The 20,818-nt window shown below is 44.5% G+C and overlaps 1 long non-coding RNA gene and 1 pseudogene across 1 annotated transcript; one reads left to right on the plus strand and one right to left on the minus strand.

The window, feature by feature from the left end:
• Positions 1 to 755: 755 nt before the first annotated feature.
• On the plus strand, positions 756 to 4,197 carry LOC129051693 (uncharacterized). Its single transcript, XR_008516123.2, has 3 exons — positions 756 to 865; positions 2,428 to 2,529; positions 3,800 to 4,197. It is a non-coding gene; the product is annotated as an uncharacterized LOC129051693 (long non-coding RNA).
• A 9,901-nt stretch (positions 4,198 to 14,098) lies between these two features.
• On the minus strand, positions 14,099 to 19,503 carry LOC100431842 (ADP-ribosylation factor-like protein 2-binding protein; annotated as a pseudogene).
• Between the last annotated feature and the right edge of the window lie 1,315 nt (positions 19,504 to 20,818).

Consider the following 20,818-nt stretch of genomic DNA (forward strand, 5'->3'; position numbering starts at 1 on the left):
TTTAAGGTGCACGTGTCATTTTCACTTTTGCTCACATTGCACAAAGACCTAGTTGAGGAAAAGAAAACTGCTGTGATTTATGCTAATGAGATGAACTGCATTCCAAATGTATCTCAACCAGAACACACTTCGCAGTAACACACATGAAAAGGAAATGCGTTCTATCTAGGAATCACTGTGTTATTTCACTGATCTGCATGTTGTCACCTGAGGGCATCTAGCAATGTGCTAATACGTAATTCAGGAAATCTAGATTGAACATGGGCACCTGTGAAGAAGTGGAAAAGGCAGTGGAGCTAAGACATACAGCAAAGAGAGCCTGTTTTGTTATAAACATCTAAATCCGGAAGTCAATGTTTTGTATTTATTGTAGAAGTCATACTTTTATCCTATCATTATGCAAAAGTGCTGATTCATGTTTAGTGCAACAAAAATCTACCTTTAAAGTGGAATATTTTGAAAGGTTGTGTTAAAATGACTCTCAAATCTCTTCCAAAAACTAGCTGCTAAGCAGGAGTTCTCAAGGTAGAAGTTGGAATTACCCAACCACCACCCTGATGGGATGCTCTCTGAATGCAGATGGAAACAATGACTTAACTGCAGCTTCGGATGCATTAGACACAAACGCTGGATAAAGCTGCTCATTCACATAAAGCACCACCTGCTGCCGCTACCTGGAATATCCACACTGGATAACTCAAAGCTTGGTGGAAACAGAGGTTGGAAAAAATAGAAAATAAAACAAAGGGATGGAAGGAGGGTGTTCTGAATTCCATTTCCTTAGATAGCAACGAGAGCTCCTTCAGTATGTCGTGGACACCTTCAGTTGAGCACAGCTCAGGCACCTCAAGGACACTCCGCTCATGTAAGTAGGCCTTAGTAGGTTTTTCTTCCATGAGTGAATTTCTGTTCAGAGCAAGTAAAACACAGCCTGTGACACTGTTTGTCCCTAATGTCAACAGCGCTTTCTGTGATCAGCCTGTTGTACGAGGTGTTGGAATACATGAACAATGAAAATGGAATATCTCGTCTCTCATTTCTGTCTTTAATCATTGGCTGCCTCCACTCCAGTTACACCTGGGCAGTGCTCTGATCTGCAGGTTTAACTCCAGGGGAAACTTTCCTTGTTTGATGACAGCCGTCAAGTGAACCAGATGTTACCTCTAGTAAGAAAGGATGGGCAGATAGAGTGTGATGTCTGGGGTGCTTCTGACTCAGGGCGGCCTCCCTGGCTCCCCTCACCCAGTTGGACGTGGGTGCCCTTGTCCTACTCTTCCATAGCATCCTTGGCTTTTCCTTCATGGTGCCCCTGACACATTCCAGCGAGACACGGATTTGTGGGATTATTTGCACCGGGTGAAGTTGGCCTGTTCCACTAGTTTACTGACTCCAGGAGCTCAGAGCTTTTGTCATTCTTTCTTCACTCTGTGCATGTAACACACAAGAGACGTTTCCTGAATGAAGGGCCCCTGATGCTGTGGCACAAATAACAAAACATTGGGAAGTAGTACGTCTTGCCAGCCCTACTGCTGACCCTGAATGACTGGAATCAGTGCTTCAATTTTAAACATTTGATTGACAAGTTATTTTCAGCAGTTTGCCCTCAAAAGATGACCTTGTGTCGTTTACTTCTAACCTGATCTGGGCTTAGCGTATCTACTCATTCCTTAGGTCAGCCACAGCCTCATAAGCAGCTACGTTCAATCAGTCGTCACAGCCCTGGGCACAGACTTCTCAGCAAGAGTAATTTTCTCACTTATGCTAACAGTTTGACTTCTTCAAATGCATACTCTTTTTTTTTTTTGAGACGGTGTCTCATTATGTTGCCCAAGCTGGACTTGAACTCCTGGGCTCAAGCAATCCTCCTGCCTCAGCCTCCAGATTAGCTGGGACATAGATGCATGTCACTGTGCCTAGCTCAAAAGCATACTTTTACTTACACTGATGATATCAAGACATGATAGAATACAAAGCATATTTCCTGAGTGATTTTTTAAAAATTTCAACCACCTGTACACAGACTGTAACACCAGCAGTCGTGAGGAAGTGCTTGGGACTTGCCGGTTCTCAGACTTGCCTCTTGCCAGGGAGGGGACCCCATCTAATAACGAATGTATTTCCCTAATGAAGTCCAGAACCAGATCTTTCATGGACCTAGATTTTATGTGCAGAAATGTGGAACATCCACAGTTGGAAAACCGTGAGTGCTTGATGTTAATGAAGGCAACACTCCTCAATTCTGAGATTTATATTGTTTTTGGAATGTAATCATTGGGGAAAACATTTCTAAGCCTGGTCATAAACCGTCCCTCCCACAACAACAACAATGGACTATAAGAAGTACAGTTTTACAGAGTATTTTGGGGGCTTTCTTCCCATGACAAAAGTTCTTTCTTATGGTACAAATAGTTGTGTCCTTTCTTGCAGCATAAAATATACATATAAAATAGTAAAACGGGAGAGATGGTATTGACAGTGGATGAAGCCAGGTTGACGTGACTGAGAGGCAAGTTTCAACGTTAGGAAAAAGTGAGTAACCTTATATATCTGCTTTTTATTCCAAGGAAATCACACACTGGTGATTTTGGAGAAGGGAATCTGTAGGACATCGGCGGTGGGGAGGGGCACAGAGAAGCTTGCAGAGCAGTTGCCGTTTGATCATTGGAATAACGAGGAAGGAGAGAAGCTGCCAAACTTGGGACCCAATGGCTTCATGCTCTGAAACGACCATTTTTGTCGTTGGAATGTTTTCAAATGTGCTAAGACTTGTGATGAGTCTAAGTGGAAAAAATAAGTTTTTCCTTTTCCTTTTCCCGGGGTGAAAAAAGACAATACTAACACATTAAGTTGGTCTGTAGATGCCTGTTATTCACTCACTAGCCCCTGTAGACCTTATAAGCCTTGTAGAATCTTTAGTCACCAAAGACTGAAGAATAAGAAAGTGCTCACCCACAAAGGTCAGAGTGCATTTTACCAGCGGGTAAAGCCATTCTCAGACATGGTCTTTTCATTACAATGTGTTCTTTTCATTCTAGCTGGTTCTTTAGCTAGAATACCAGTGAATTCCATGTCTAGGTATAGATTAGGGTCTTTGTATAAATTCCAGGCTCTGGGAAGAGCTGTTTGGATGTTAGCATCTAGAAGTAGGAGAATGGAAGCCGCATAGTGGAAATATCCCTGTTTCCTTTTGATTCTAATCACACTCACCTGGTCTAAGTTAATTTCCATTTTAATCTATGCTAATTATTTCCGCTTAATTATAAATTCCTATTGTGTCAAGGTTTGTAAAGCCGGGTTGAGACACAGTTTATTCAAGGCTGATATTTCAGTAAAAACATCTATCCAAGTACAAATGCAGTTTCAGAAGGTAAAAAATAGTTCTTGTTTGGATTTATAAAATTTAAGGTAAGAAAAGATGTAATGTCTTTCTCCAATTGTATTAGTCCATTTTCATGCTGCTGATAAAGACATACTCGAGACTGGGCAATTTACAAAAGAAAGAGGTTTAATTGGACTCACAGTTCCATGTGGCTGGGAAGCCTCACAATCGTGGTCGAAGGCAGGCAGGAGCAAGTCACATCTTATGTGGATGGCAGCAGGCAAAGAGAGCTTGTGCAGGGAAGCTCCCCCTTCTAATGACCATCAGATCTCATGAGACTTACTCACTCTCATGAGAACAGCACAGGAGAGACCTGCCTCCATGATTCAGTTACCTCCCACAACACGTGGCAATTCAAGATGAGATATGGGTGTGGACACAGCCAAACCATATCACCAATCAATGTGTTCTTGTTTACAGGAACAAAGACCACACTTACTCCTCAGGAGATACATGGGTGATCTTTCAAGAGACCATCAGAAAGAGGCTGCTTGGGTCCCATCCGAGGAGAGACAGGAGACTGAGCCGTGGTGTACACTAGTATCTGATGCAACAGCGTTTTCTGCAGAATATTAAAGGACTTTATAAATATTAATTATCTCATTCATCCTCATCACTTTGTGTGAGCCAAAGACATTATAGATGGCCAGTCACCCATTTCACTAGGCTGAGTGTCTAAAGCCACCTTCCACATGTAATCATTAACATTTCAAAATACTTTCACCTCTTTATTATTCAGAGATGTTGAGTTTATGAAGGACTCGGTCCTTTTTGGTTCTTTCTGCCCTGCATTAATAAGCACCTTTGAATTACTAAACATTCCTGCCTCTCTCCACCTCTTTCCTTTTTTCTACATTAATTTAGCAAAATTACAGAATGTAAGTATGTAAAAATAACAGTAAAGCCACTCATAAGCTCACAATTACTAATAATTACCATGAATATTTGATGAGTGTCCATCCTGAACATTTTCCAAATGCATAGGCTTATGCATTTTTACCTCCTTTAATGCTGTTTTATGTTCATTAATGTCATTATTTTAAATATATTGTATGTAATTTTTTTTTGAGATGAATCTTGCTCTGTCGCCCACGCTGGAGCGCAGTGGCGCATCTCTGCTCACTGCAAGCTCCGCCTCCTGGGTTCACGCCATTCTCCTGCCTCAGCCTCCCGCATAGCTGGGACTACAGGCGCCGCCACCACACTCGGCTAAGTTTTTGTATTTTTTTAGTAGAGACGGGGTTTCACTGTGTTAGCCAGAATGGTCCCGATCTCTTAACCTCATGATCTGCCTGCCTCGGCCTCCCAAAGTGCTGGGATTACAGGTGTGAGCCACCACGCCTGGCCTATATGTAATTATTTTAATGTATCATTATTATTTCTTTTTTTTTTTTTGACGACTGAGTCTCACTCTGTCACTCAGGCAGGAGGGCAGTGGCACAATCTCGGTTCACTGCAACCTTTGCCTCCTGGTTCAAGCAATTTTCATGCCTCAGCCTTCCAAGAAGCTGGGATTACAGGCACAACATACCATGATGTGCAGCTGATTTTTGTATTTTTAGTAGAGACAGAGTTTTGCCACGTCGGCCAGGCTCGTCTCAAACTCCTGGGCTCAAGCGATCCACCTGCATTGGCCTCCCAAAGCGCTGGGATTACAGGCGTGAGCCACCGTGCCCAGTTGTCATTATCACTATTTTTAACAGCTGAAAATTATTTCACTGTATGGATGTGCTATCATGAAATTAACTAACCCCCTATACCCAAACTCTGAGGTCGTTTCAACACATTTGCCGTTGGAAACCTCTTACCTCTGTCTCCAGCCCAGACAGCAGCCTGGTCGGCTTCCTTCCAAATCATTCTCCATGGCCAATCACGTCCTTCCAAATCACTCTCCATGGCCAATCACGTAGACACCAGGGACACATATAAAGGATTTTGTTATTTTGTTTCCTTTACAAAAATAGTATTATACCCTGCAACCTGTTACTCTCATTTAAAAAATACATTATAAAAGCTCTTCCAGATAATTTTTAAACAGCTGTACAATATTTTATAGTATAAATACACCACTATTTGTGCAACCAAGTTCCTCAGTGGGCATTCAGGTTATTTCCTGATGTTTGCCACACAAAGATTGCTGCTCCAGACACTCTAGAACATCATGTTTGCATATCCACATGTGTACTTTCATAGCATGAGGGCAAGGAAGTGGGATTGCTGAGTCCAATGGTATATTTGTCATGTGAATAGATTTAATAGATTTGTCTGAGATGATTCTTAAAGGCATCCACACCAAAGTGGGGAAGAATTCAAGCTGCTCTGTCAGTTTCTTCCACACAGATATTCTAGCTAGAAATAACAAATACTTTGTGTGTAGACATGCAGACAAAGCAGCTGATGCTCGGAAAAGGAACAGGACTGATCAAGGTCACAGCTAAATATTTCAGAACCAGGACTAGGACTAGGTCTCCTGATTTTTTTTTTTTTTTTTTTTTTTTTTGAGATGGAATTTTGCTCTTGTCACCCAGGCCAGAGTACAGTGGCTCAATCTTGGCTCACTGCAACTTCTGCCTCCCAAGCAATTCTTTTGCCTCAGCCTCCTGAGTAGCTGGAATTATAAGCACGTACCACTATGCTCAGCTAATTTTTGTATTTTTAGTAGAGACAGGGTTTCACCATGTTGGCCAGGCTGGTCTCCAACTCCTGACCTCAGGAGATCCGCCCACCTTAGCTTCCCAAAGTGCTGGGATTATAAGTGTGAGCCACTATGCCCAGCCCAATCCTGATTCTTTGACAGAACCTTTTGCACAACAATAACCTTTTGCTGGGCGATGAAGAGTTGGGGAAATGAGAAAGAAAAGGTGTGTATCAGTTATCTATTGCTGTGTAACAAGCCAGCCCAAAACATCATAGCTTAAAATGATAGCCATTTATTGAGTTCGTGATGCTATGGGTCAGCAACTTAGGCTGGGCTCTGCTAGGAGGATCTTTTGGTTGGAGTTGGGTTCCCTCATGGGGATGTTGTCAGCTGTGGGTCAGCTGGGGGTCTTGGTTTTTCTCTGTGCTCTCTCTTTTTTTCTTTTTCTTTTCTTTTTTTTTTTTTTTTTTGAGATGGAGTCTCGCTCTGTCGCCCAGGCTGGAGTGCAGTGGCGTGATCTCAGCTCACTGCAAGCTCCGCCTCCTGGGTTCACGCCATTCTTCTGCCTCAGCCTCCCAAGTAGCTGGGACTACAGGTGCCTGCCACCATGCCCAGCTAATTTTTTTGTATTTTTAGTAGAGACGGGGTTTCACCGTGTTAGCCAGGATGGTCTCGATCTCCTGACCTCATGATCTGCCTGCCTTGGCCTCCCAAAGTGCTGGGATTACAGGCGTGAGCCACCACACCCGGTCTCTCTGTGCTTTCTTATCCTGAAATATGCCAAAAAGGAGTGCAAGTGTGTAAGACCTCTGGAGACCTAAGCCCAGGGCTAACATGTTATCACTTCTGCCATATTCTATGGCTAAAGAGAGTCACAGGAGAGCCTAGATTCGACGGGTGATAAAATAGGCTCCACCTCTTAATGAGAGGAGCAGCAAAGGCACATTGTAGAGGGCATGGATCAGGAAAAGGTGGAGAATGGAAACCATGTTTGCAATTTATATGCCAAGTTTTCAGGGGCATGAATTTTTTTTTTGAGATGGAGTCTTGCTCTGTCCCCAGGCTGGAGTGCAGTGGCGTGATCTTGGCTCACTGCAACCTCCACCTCCCGGGTTCACACCATCTCCTGCCTCAGCCTCCCGAGTAGCTGGGATTACAGGCACCCACCACCACGCCTGGCTAATTTTTTGTATTTTTAGTAGAGACAGAGTTTCACCGTGATAGCCAGGATGGTCTCAATCTTCTGACCTCATGATCCGCCCGCCTTGGCCTTCCAAAGTGCTGGGATTACAGGCGTGAGCCACTGCGCCCGGCCCAGGTGCATTAATTTTTTCCCCTAATATCCAAACAATTGCTTTGGTATCATGTTGATGTGGCTGTTTGGAAAATCATGGTTCTGTAAGAGCATAAAGTAATGTTAGTGGTAAAATCCCAAAAAAGTCTTCCCAAGGCACCTAAGGCACATTTGGGATATTGGGTCAAGCCTCTTTGTTTTTAAAAATAGATTTTCAAATAAGAAAAATTATTCTCCATGGCCATTTTATTCTCATTTTTGATACATTTTGTATTAGTTGCTGGTGTGTGCCCTCTTTACTGCTCTGTTTGAAAACACTGCAGCTATACAGAACTGGGGTTGTGTGTGTGTGTGTGTGTTTGTGTGTGTTTCTTAGCATGTTTCTGTAATTTTCCATCTCACAAAATAAAAACCTAAGAGTACTCTACAGGTCATAAAAATAGCAGGCAATAAACAAAGTTAGACATAGTACACTTCCTTTTAATATTCCAACAAAAGAGTGTCCTTGGAGATGAGAGCAGGTGAGGATGCAGGTGAGGAGCCCCGGGCGTCCATGGGGCACAGAGAGCCCCTCTGAGGGACTCCCATGCACTGGGCAGAGAGCAATCTCTATGTCCAGAAACTTCTGGGCTTCAACCAAATATATAATGAATTTGGGGTGTGGGTTCAGGACAGGAAGAAAGCACACACACGTCAGCATTTTGTTCTTTCCTGAATCGGCAGTTTAGTATGGAAAATGACCCTCTGGGACACTCCCATTTGTCTAACCCAAGTAGGGTGTGGAAGGAAAGGAAACTCCGTGAGACTCCGCTGAGTCTCGGGCAGGGCACCTTGTAGCCGTCTGGGGCACACTGGCCCCGCTCTGCAGCCACAGCTGGATTCTCCACCCCTGAGCAAGACAAGGAGTCCCAGACAAAACGCTCAGGATTCCAGAGGATGGGGTTGAGGATCCTCAGCCTTTCAGAGTGAAAATCCACGAGGCGGAGGAGGTTTAAAACAACAGAAACAGGCATGTAGGGAAAACCATAGGTTCAATTGGAAGCACTGTACAGACGTTCTGTACAAGAAATTCCTGCGCAGAGGAAACAGGATACCAGGAAAAGTGGAAACCCTATTGTTTACTTGGAGCTAGGAAAAGAAATAGGTGGGTGATTTGTTTCCATAGTGACTATTGTTAAAATAAGACAAACTGACACCGATACTGATTTATTCTCCTTTTCAAGCCTTTTTAAAAGATCGCTTTAATCTGAGTTGGTCCTTGAATATAAATAAGAAGACCAAGTTATCTTTCACAATTATTATTTTTGGCCACTTAGAAATGAGATTTTTTTAAAAATAAAAACATTTAAATAGAATGTGTGTTTTACATATAGGAATTGTGTTCTGGGTATTTGCAATTTAATCCTGAATCTTAAAATAATATTTTTTCCTGCTTTACCCCAAACTACAAGATGTGTATTTGCTGTTGGTGACCTCTGAACCCACATCACAGGAGTTTGGTTTATAAAGGTGGACACTTAATCTGTCCTCCTGGACAGCCAGGCTCCCCACTCCTCCCAAGCTCCAGATGCTGTTTGTTACAAAATGGCGAGCATAAAAGGCCTTAATGGGTATCATCTCACAAAATCTCCACTCCCTCTCAGGAGCAGGGGACCTCCTTGCAGGGCAATGAGCACGGGACCTCCTTGCAGGGCAATGAGCAGGAAATTAAGCATGTACACACGCATATATACACACACATACACACGTACACACATATACACAAACGTACACACACACACACACACACACAATTGGTGCAGTGACTCTCTGGCTCAGCTCTTGAAAGGAAGAAAAAACCAAAGAATGTTCTAGAAATTCCTAGGCCCTTGCTGGCTTAAAGTGTAGTTCTCACATGAGCCAAGAGTGAAGCCTGCCAGGGTATCGAGCCCCTGTGGCCCATCTCTACCTTCATCCCCTCAATCTTCTCATGCATTCATTCGGTCATTAATTCACCAAGCTTCGTGACGGTCCCCTAAGCTAGTGATTGTTCTAGGTACTGGGGCTGCCACGGTAAGACAGGACTGATCTCTCTCACACCAATTAATGGTCAGCATTAAGGAGGTGTGGTTAAGCATGCAGGCTGCGGAGTGAGACTCAGAACCAAACCCTGGCTCTGACCCTTTCTAGCTGGATTTCATTGCCTGCACGCGCTCCCTCTCTCTCTTTCTGTGTCTGTCTGTCTGTCTGTCTCTCTCTCTCTCCATCTCTATTTCTTCATCTCTTTCTCCCTCCTTTTTTATACCTGAAAATGCAAAGAATCGTGTCACCCCTATGGATTACTACGAGGATCAATGGGATGCTGCAAGCGCGGCGTGCAGCGGCTTGTTCCCTGGTGCCCCACACATGCTTGCTATGGCTATGATGATTATCATGACTAAGGCGTGCCTCTAACCCTCGTGGAACTCGCTATCTAGATCTAATGGTACAGGAAAATGACTAGAACATTTGAAAGTGCTATCAATGCTATTCTTTTTTGGTTGAGTGGGATCCCCACAATTTAAAATTAAGTAAAAGCTAGCTAGGCATGGTGGCTCATTCCTGTAATCCCAGCACTTTGGGAGGCCGAGGCAGGCAGATTGCTCGAGCTCAGGAGTTCGAGACCAGCCTGGGCAACATGGCGAGACCCTGTCTCTACAAAAAATACAAAGAGTAGCCTGATGTGGCGGCATGCAACAGCTACTTAGGAGGCTGAGGTGAGAGGATTGCTTCAGCCCAGGAGGTAGAGGTTGCAGTGCAGTGAGCCAACCTCACAAAAGCCAAACCCTGTCTCAAAAAAAAAAAAAGAAGAAGAAGAAGAAGAAAATAAAACTTAAATTAAGTAAAAGCTGCCATTTATTTATTATTTATTTATTTTTAAAGCCACTTTATTGAAGTCCAATTGACATACAAAAAGCTGTACATATTTTATGTCTACAACTTGATGAGTTTGGAGATAAGTACTCACCTGTGAAACCATCACCATAATTTATGCCATAAGCATATCCATAACCTCCAAAAGTCTCCTTCCACCCTCTGAATTAATTAGTTATTAATTATTTTGTGATACAAACACAAGTTAAGATCTATCCTTTCAGCAAATTTTAAGTATACAATACAGTGTTGCTAATGATATGTCCATGCTATACAATAGATTGCTAGGACTTACTCATCTTGTATAATTGAAACTTTGCACCCCCTGACTGATCCCGTCCCATCCCCCTCCCCCACACTCCCTCTCTCATCCCACCCCTGACAATCACTGTTCCACTCTCTGCTCCTATGAGCCTGACTCGTTTAGATTCATCATGCAAGCAGCGTCAGGCATATTTGTCCTTCTGTGTCTGGCTTATTTCACTTAGCATAATGTTCTCCAAGATCACTGGATGACGCATGTTAATTAGACCTCTAAAACCAAGCCTAGGACCAGGCAGAAGTGTGGAATGCAGCTGTGGAGCGAGGAGTCTAATCATTCTGCCCACTCTAACTGCCAAGATGAATTGCTCCATGGACGGCACGCTCTGAAGTAATCAATATCAATTTTCAAGACAGCTGAAATGTCGATGAACCACACGGCAGCCGGGTGCAGTGGCCATGAGCTGCTGTCGCTTCCCAGTTAATGTGAAATGGAGAAATAAACACCTGTCAGGCCCTCCCATCCACGAAGGCAGGCAGTCTGCAGAATCTTGTTCAACAGGCTGTGTTTTCTATGCCACACCGTGATCTTGGTTCCTTGGCTCGGCCAGGCGTGGCGGCGAGCGCCTGTAGTTCCAGCTACTCGGGAGGCTGAGGCAGGAGAATGGCATGAACCCGGGAGGCAGAGCTTGCAGTGAGCCGAGATCGCACCACTGCGCTCCAGCCTGGTGAAAGAGCGAGACTCCATCTCAAAAAAATAAATAAAAATAAATAAAGAAAGAAATAAATATAAAAAAAATTCTAACATTTAAAAATTTATTTTAAAATAACAAATATACTGTTCAAACATTTTAAAAATTAAAATATCCAGTTTTAATCTGTGTTTTGAGAAAAGGGAAATGGAATAAGTAGCTAATTGGTACATAAGTTGGTAGAAACTGTCAGAAAATAATTGTATTTTGTATTTCAAAAGGGTAAAGTTATAATTGCACTTTAAAACTGAGACATTTCATTCTAGGAATTTACATGAGCAAATAATCAGAGATGCACAAGACAGATCTGTGTGTGGGCATGTTTGCTGCAGCAATGTTTAGAAGTAACACTAATAAAAAGCTAGGGGGTGAGGTAGGGCGAATTTTAATTTGATATGTGGCTTTTAATCCTCCCACTCATAACCAAATGTCCCAAATGTCTTGGGACAAAAATCTTGTCTCCCCAAATCTCTTCTTAGGTGGGAGGCAGCTGGACAAGGCATTCAAAAAATAAATAAATAAATAAAAAACAAACGCCAGGCGCGGTGGCTCACACCTGTAATCCCAGCACTTTGGGAGGCCAAGGCAGGTGGATCACAAGATCAGGAGATCGAGACCATCCTGGCTAACACGGTGTAACCCCATCTCTACAAAAAAATTAGCCGGGTGTGGTGGCAGGTGCCTGTAGTCCCAGCTATTTGGGAGGCTGAGGTAGGAGAATGGCGTGAACCCAGGAGGCAGAGCTTGCAGTGAGCCAAGATCGTGCCACTGCACTCCAGCCTGGGGGACAGAGTGAGACTCCGTCTCAAAAATAAAATAAAATAAAATAAAATAAACATATATACAGGGTCTGATCCTCTCCACTTCCTTTTAGGGCTCGGATTATGCCCAATTAGCTCATGATCTGAGTCAAATGTTTGGGGTGGGGTGTATTTATTCAATGCTAATATAATTATGTGCACATACCACGACAAGTATTTGCACATGGGTTGTCACCAGTAATACAGATAATCCTGAAACTGGATTCTGTGGGGTAACAGAGTCTGGGGAAGCTAAAGATCCCACCTGAGTCTTTGATAAACAATAAAGGATAGCATGGGAATTCCCACTCCAGGCTCACCCCAGGTGCATCCTCCCTCACTGCTTCTGACCCAGCTTCCTGTCTGTGAAATAAAGCTTCATGTGTTCTCTAAATGACTTTCTGGTTCTAATACTCTGGAGCACTCTGATTCAACATGTGCATTCATCAGAAGCTCCAAAAATACCACAAGAGTGGGGCACCCATGCTTCCAAACTCAAAGCCAAGGCAATGTAAACTCTCTGTGCTGCTTCCAGAAGCTTCCAACTGTCTGAAAGGCAGAAGTCATGGTATGAACATGTCCAGAGTCTGCTTAAAATCACAAGCTCTCTACATTTGGAAAAGATAACTTGACTTCTTTTTTTTAACTCATGGTACAAAAGAATTTAATAAGTGACACATTGGTATAGAAAAACACATCGCTTGTAGCTAGCTCATCCTTTAAAACCAGACTAGCGAAATGAAAAATCAGTACAGAATTTTACTTAAATAAAAAATCAAAAGTGCATGTTGGATATTGAACTACTATGTTTTTTCTTCTTTTTGGAAATGACATACATGCTTTCTGGTAAGTAATACTCTACCAAACATTGCACTAAACTAAAGCAGATAGACAACCTAACTAATTTATGCAGAAAGGGTTTTCAACAAACATGCAAAGAACAGGATCCCTTTTAGTCGATTTCCAGCACACAGCATACATTCATTAGTGCTCAGTAAAATAGTAACAAACACCAGCGTAGAAAGCATTTTTGCTTTCATAGCACTAACAACTAAAGAGCTCACAGCATATCATACTTTGATCTTCAAGTGGGGAATCATGGAAGTTCCAAGATCATATCCACTAGGTTAGCATAAATATTCACCTATAAAAATTTTTTTCAAAAATAATGCTTAAAAGAGATTTCTAGACAACAGTGGGACTACACCAGGAGAAGCAGAAGACAGTGACATAAGGACTGCAAATGTTAAGACAAGGAGTTGATTTTCACATGTAGCTTTTAAGTAAAGGAGATCTCTTTCAGTTAATTCCTACAGGCAAGACAAGCTGTGATCACAGGAGATTCAGAAATCTCAAGATGGATATCTGGCTTGAGTAACACCCTACACAAACATCAAAAACCCCATTGAGGCTGAAGGACTGAAATTCTGACCCATGTTAAAAAAAAAAAAAAAGAGAGAGAGAGAAAGAGCTGTGAGTGCACAAAAAGATTCACGCAAACCCTGCTGGTACAGAAGGTTGTGGTGGAGGGTTTTTCCACACTGGGACAGAGGGTCGTGGTGGAGGGTTATTCCACACTGGGACGGAGGGTTGTGGTGGAGGGTTGTTCCACACTGGGACGGAGGGTTGTGGTGGAGGGTTGTTCCACACTGGGACAGAGGGTTGTGGTGGAGGGTTGTTCCACACTGGGATGGAGGGTTGTGGTGGAGGATTGTTCCACACTGTTGGCACACCAACATGCATGCTGGGGGTAGGAACCCTAGGTGGAATGCTTGGCATGGGTTTACTCCCAAGGAGTCTGCCTTGGAAGCACCAAGAGAGGAGAGAGGGGTCTACTTGGATCTACACGGGCAGGGGAGGAGTTCCAGGGTTGTTAAGCACTAAGTTAATACAAAAAGGTGTTTCAGGAGAAATAAGTCTAGGAGGGTTAGGTCATTTTGCTTTTGACCTATCAATACTTATCGTGAATAAAGAGTTACAGAGTCAGTCTCTCCAAGATGTATTATTCTGTCACCATTAGCTGAGCCTATTGGTCTACTGGGTCAGTAACATCCACAACGATCCCATTCATTGCCTGGAAACCTAGCTCCGCAGGCTGTCTTGGGAAGTTGGCATAGAAGATGATTTGCACAACAGTCACAACTAAATCTCTGCTCGATTCCAGTCTCCAGCCTTCTTTTTCTTTTTCTTTTTCTTTTTTTTTTTTTTTGAGATGGAGTCTCACTTCTGTTGCCCAGGCTGGAGTGCAATGGTGCAATCTCGGCTCACTGCAAACTCCGCCTCCTGGGTTCACGCCATTCTCCTGCTTCAGCCTCCCCAGTAGCTGGGACTACAGGCACCCGCCACCACACCCAGCTAATTTTTTGTATTTTTAGTAGAGATGGGGTTTCACCGTGTTAGCTAGAATTGTCTCGATCTCCTGACCTCATGATCTGCCCGCCTTGGCCTCCCAAAGTGCTGGGATTACAGGCGTGAGCCACCGCACCTGGCTTCCAGCCTTCTTCTTCTGCTTTGCAGTCCAGAAACATTTATTCAAAAGCCAGAAAATCCACAAATGTGAGCAGCATGTCAAATACGTCACCAGCCTTTATCTTTATGGTGCTGCAAGGCTGCTGTGAAAGCTGCCGTGTTAAATCCAGGAATCCACTCCAGCAGTGATTCTTCAATGTACTTTTATATCAAATGAATTCATTAAAAATAGCATGTAGGTGAACTTATTCGCTTCTGTGTCTTCAAACTCCTGGTAGTACCTGTCCATGAAATTTCTCTGTAGTAACTGGAACTCCTCATCCGTGATAGAGTCCTCTAAATATCCCACCACAGCCTCAAATTCTGCATCAGAGGCAGAGGAGAGAGACAGCATACAGCTCTTTTCTTCTAAGGCATCCGTTGTTGCCGCCTTACCCACCAGAGTGGGCCAGCAGCCCTAAGGCTCGTAGCCTGCTTGCGGCCCAACCTGCTTGGAGGGCACAGTGGGGAGGAGGCCTCGCCGCCCAGGCCATGCCCACTCACTGCCCAACCAGGTCAGTGCCTGCTGGTGAAGCCCAGCCTCAGGCTCCCGGATGTGGCCACAGCCACTCTGCCCACCACCCATGTGGGTCCCAACTGAGAACTTTATTTAATTTTTTTTATTATACTTTAAGTTCCGGGGTACATGTGCAAAACGTGCAGTTTTGTTACATAGATATACACGTGGCATGGTGATTTGCTGCACCCATCAACCCGTCACCTACATTAGGTATTTCTCCTAATGCTATCCCTGCCCCGCCCCCCGACAGGCCCCGGTGTGTGATGTTCCCCTCCCTACGTCCACGTATTCTCATTGTTCAGCTGCCACTTATGAGTGAGAACCTGTGGTGTTTGGTTTTCTGTTGTTGTGATAGTTTGCTGAGAATGATGGTTTCCAGCTTCATCCATGTCCCTGCAAAGGACATGAACTCATCTTTTTTATGGCTGCATAGTATTCCGTGGTGTATATGTGCCACATTTTCTTTATCCAGTCTATTATTGATAGACATTTGTGTTGGTTCCAAGTCTTTGCTATTGTGAATAGTGCCGCTATAAACATACGTGTGCATGTGTCTTTATAGTAGAATGATTTATAATCCTTTGGGTATATACCCAGTAATGAGATTGCAGGGTCTAATGGTATTTCTAGTTCTAGATCTTGAGGAATTGCCACACTGTTTTCCACAGCAGTTGAACTAATTTACGCTCCCACCAACAGTGTAAAAGCGTTCCTATTTCTCCACATCCTCTCCAGCATCTGTTGTTTCCTGACTTTTTAATAATCACCATTATAACTGGCATGAGACAGTATCTCATTGTGGTTTTGATTTGCGTTTCTCTAATGACCAGTGATGATGAGCATTTTTTCATATGTCTGCTGGCTGCATAAATGTCTTCTTTTGAGAAGAGTTTGTTCATATCCTTTGCCCACTTTTTGATGGGTTTTTTTTTCTTGTAAATTTGTTTAGAGAACTTTATTTCTTATGATGGGCTGCAACCTGCAGGCTGGGAAATGGAGCCTTCCGTTGAGACTGAAAGCAGGTGCTTGGAGGGAAGGAGGGTGGGATAGGAGTTTTATGTTAAACAGGTTAGCTAAATATAAATATTTAACAGGTTATAGGAGAAGCTATGAATATTCATGAAGAAAGGTCATACACCTGTGTGGGAAGCAAACTTATATGTTACATGTGTCCCATGTTCAGTTGGGATGAAGATGTAATATTAAAATGCAGTAAAATTAGGCTCTATGTCAAAACGTGAAAGCTAGGACACAAAGGTGCTGTGTGCACATCCTCCATAAACCAGCCAGAATCAGTCTGTGATTGCGATCATGTATACTGGTCAGCTATCATGTCAAAACCAGGGAAAGCGGAGGGGAGTCTGGGTGCAGCATCAGGAGGTTGCTTGAATTCAGCAGAGGAGTCTTCGTTCTTTGTTTTCCAGGACTGGTTTCTGCTTATTTCTTAAGTAAAAAAGGTCCTGTGAAGGTTAGTGAAGAAAGAAGTGTACTGAGGTATGATTGACCTCTTGTCTTGTCATGACCAGAAAACTAAAACTATTATGTTTGTTGGATTTTGAACTATTTGCATACACATAATGAGATAACTTGGGGATGAGACCCAAGTCAAAACATGAAATTTATTTATGTTTCATATACACCTTATACACATAGCCTGAAGATAACTTTATAATATGTTTAATAATTTTGTGCATAAAACAAAGTTTTGACCACAATGTGTCACAAGGTCAGGTATGAAATTTTCCACTTGTGGCATCATATCAAACTTTTTGGATTTGGAAACTCAAAGTTTCAAATTTTGGAGCATTTTGGATTTCAGATTAGGGATGCTCAACCTGTACAGTACTTTAAAACTACAATTTCCAGACTTTCAATGGTGCATCCCTATTAGATATTTAGAAAGCACCCAAGTAAGTTATTGATTTTACATATATATGCACAACTACTGCACTAATATACTTTGTTATAAACATACACATTTTAAGGGTTATAACATAAATAAACAATATTTTATCTTAACTTTAAAAGTGTTTTTGCTCTGACTCCAACTTGTGTTTTGAGTGCAACCAGCAAGACTGAATATGCTCCTCCCATGTCAACTGAATACATACACCAAATGGTGAAAGGAAAGAGCCAGTGAGCACACCCTGCCCCCACCCTCCAGTGGGGGCTCCTCATTCACTCTTCAGGGATGTCCGTGCTCCCCTGATATGCATGCATTTGGGGGATAAGGGACCAGTCTATATAACATTCGTAAAATGTGACTTTCTTATTTGATTTTAAAAAATGAACAGATAAAGTTGTTTTTCTGTTGTTTTATTTTGTTTTTTGAGATGGACTCTCGCTCTGTTGCACAGGCGGCAATGCAGTGGAGCAATCTTGGCTCACTGCAACCTCTGTCTCCCGGGTTCAAGTGATTCTTCTGCCTCAGCCTTCCGAGTAGCTGTGACTACAGATGTGTGCAGCCACACCCAGCTACGTTTTGTATTTTTAGTAGAGGTGGGGCTTCACCATGTTGGCCAGACTGGTCTCAAACTCCTGACCTCGTGATCTGCCTGCCTCGACCTCCCAAAGTGCTGGGATTACAGGTGTGAGCCACCACACCCAGCCCAGATAAAGTTTTAATGGCTCTTCCTGCGTGCACCTCAGTTATTTATGGGGTGCATTCACTGATTCATATGCTTCATTTAAAACAAGAACAGGCTCAGATCCAGGTTTTGTAGAGCATAGGACTTTTACAATTTCTGAGGAGAATAAACTCTTTAAGAAAAAGAACATCAAAAAAAGCCTTACTTTTACAACTTTTACAAATGCTTGTGACCCCTCAAAACACACAGGGGACTCCCAGGGCCATGGAAGGGACCCCTGTGGGGGACCAACGACCACCATCATGGCCTTGCTGGCTTTCAAAGGATTTGAGGAGGCTGCTCCTGCAAACAAGACAGCCTGGGAAAGAGAGTTCCTTTGGAAAAGGTTGCTTTAGTAGACTGGAATTTCAATGTCCTTCCCTGCCTGGGTCCTCTTCAATGGGCCATCAAAGAAAATTCTACCTTCTAGGCTAAACTGTTTAAAGAACAGTCCCTGCAGCACAGTGAATCCAGGTCTGGAGCTGCTAAGAACAGGAGCACAAATGTTTAGATAACACCAGTTATCACAGCCATTCACTGTAGCTGTCTCTCTTTTCCGTTCTAAAACTCAAGCTGTGGTCTTAGCATAGCAGTGCTCCAGGCTGGAGGAGGAGGAGGAGGCTATATAACATTTTAGTAAAGAACACTGTGGATTCACTCAATAAGTCACACTGTCAGCTCCTGCTCATTAAGGGGGAGAGGGACCTGTTTTCCCTATTCCTCATGGGCGAGAAATTTGAGCTGAAACTCGTCTTGCAGAACTCTCGGTCTCCCTTTTAAGGCATTGTTTTCAAAGTAAGATGGCAAAGGCAAATCCAGTAAAACGCTGTGGCTAATACAGGACATTTACGGCCCTGAGAACAGTGAAATGCAGACGGTGGCGGTGGGGATGTGTTTGAGGCAAGGCTTAACAAAGGGTTGAAGTATAGGCAAATTCGGAGGAAGGTGGAAATGCCCAGGAGAAATTTCACTTTAGAAAAAAATCACAAATCCATTCCCTCTTTCGACCCCTCACTCCAGCAGTGCCTCACACATGAGTGCCTGACTTCAGATCATCCTTCTCCGAGGCGCCTGTCCCTGACATGTCTCCAGGAGACAACTGCAGCCCAACAGCCACACAGGTGGGCCTGACGCGCTCTGCTCAGCAAGCGGCTGTGAACCTGCCTTCTCTTAGGGTGCCGTGGCCTTAACAGCAAGAGCCACAGGGTCTGTGCTCCCAACTGCCAGGGGCTCTGGCTTCCAGGAGGTGGCCTGAGAACCAGCTCAGACAGCAGGGATGGGCCGGGCCTGGCCCTCTGCTCGGGGCCACCCAGGCCTCAGGAGCGTGGATTTTCAGCCTCCTGTTTTACAACTGTCATACCCGGGATCCAAATCCCTTTCCCCTGCCGGCGCGGATCGAAGAAGGGCTCTCACCCCCACCACAGTCTCCGCATCCCCGCAGGCCTCCCACTGCCCCATCCAAACTTGGCTGCTCCCGAGGCTGCAGGCAGGGTTAGTCCGCCTGTGGGCGACCACCCCGAGGCCTGTCCTCAGCTGCTGCGGGAGCCCCCTGCAAGGCTGGGTCATCACTGTCTATGCAGATCTCGCGTGGGCCCCTTTCCTGGCCTAGCATCCCCCACACGCTAAGCCGGGCGGGCAGCGTCCTGTTGGTCCGGACTCTGGCGAGGCTGCTCTGGGAAGCCGCAGGAACGTTCTGTGAAACAAAGGCTGACGACTCGGGACTCCCATGAGATAGATCTTGGTTTCCACGTGCCACGCCTACCTGCCATGCTCCGCAGTGTCACGTGGCCGCTTAGCGAGCGGTCATCACGTGACCCGGAAGTGGTGGTCATGTGACGGGGAAATGGCTGTCTCTGCCCAGGTGCTCTCCTAGCTCCACGGAGTCCACACTAAGGCCTGGGCGCCCAGGCCATTGCCAGGGCATTGCCACATCAAGTTTAGGAAAACCGGATTCAGGGGTCACAGCTGCAAAGGAGGGGGCGGCGGGGGTCTCACAGGCCTCACCTCTGCACCTCCCCGGGGATGGGATGAAGCCATCTGGGGTAACCCGGAGCAAGAGTCTGTAAAGAACCCTAAGGCCTGGGGTGGACTCCAGGCCCGGGTGCTTGCTGGGCCAGGTGCCCGAGCCTCTCAAGGCCCGCAGCCCTCACACCTGTGGGGCCTCGACCACTCCGGCAAGCTGGGGCCTCGGGGCCAGTCCCTGAGGAAGAAATAACGCAGCTAGACTAGAAGCAAGGAAAGACAAGCGTGCTAGAAACTTCTCCCCTGCCAGGTCAAACAGGGAGGGCATCCAAGGAACTTTCTAACTCTAACTTGGGTATATAACGAGCTTTAGAAGTTACCGTTAAGAATTCCTTAAGATAAAATTTTACCCGGGACTTGGTTTACCCTTTAAAAAATCTTTAAAGGAGGAGAAAATAGTTGACATTTCTGAATCCTTGAGACTAGCGAGCATGTGCTAATGTCACGTTATTGAACAGAAAGGGCGGGGGAGATTTTTGTAGAGGCATTTCCAAGGACAGCGGACGGGCCCTGTGGGCTTAGGGCCAGGCGGCAGAAAAAAGTGGAATAACTTAGAAATATTCGAGATTTTCCAATTAAAGCTTTGGGTAGAGACCAATATGTTTGACATTTAAACATCCAGATGAGAGCTCTCTTTGGGTCAGGAACAAGGAGCTGTCTGGCCCACATCCCTGGAGGTAGCCTGAGCGCTCAGCAGGCCTGAGTCAGGTCCGCCTCCTGCTGCTGACGAGTCACGTGATTGAGAATAAACGGCTCGGCCGTCTGAGCTGAGCCTCCTCCTAAATCTGTTGTGCAGTGTGTACCCGCGTGTAGATACTCCGGGCCCTTCTTCCGCGGCGGGATCTAGCAAGGCGCTTCTTTCCCGTGCGGCGCGGCGCCTGTAACTTATGCTCCGCTGCCATCTGGTGGCCCTACGCCCGAATTACAGCTCCAGGGTTTATTATGTTTTTTTTAATTATTATTGTTTTGAGGGATGAGGGAAAACCCTTTTAAAAGTTGAACACGTGAGCCTGAAAAAGTTAAGAAAAGTCAAAACGCATGACAGGGGAAGGGAAATAGGTGAGGAGCAGGCAGGATAGGGAATGTGGACAATTTCCAGGGTCTTTGTAGAACTGCGTGTTTACT

The sequence above is a fragment of the Pongo abelii genome, chromosome 17 (assembly GCF_028885655.2).
Source record: "Pongo abelii isolate AG06213 chromosome 17, NHGRI_mPonAbe1-v2.0_pri, whole genome shotgun sequence".
Lineage (NCBI taxonomy): Eukaryota > Metazoa > Chordata > Mammalia > Primates > Hominidae > Pongo > Pongo abelii.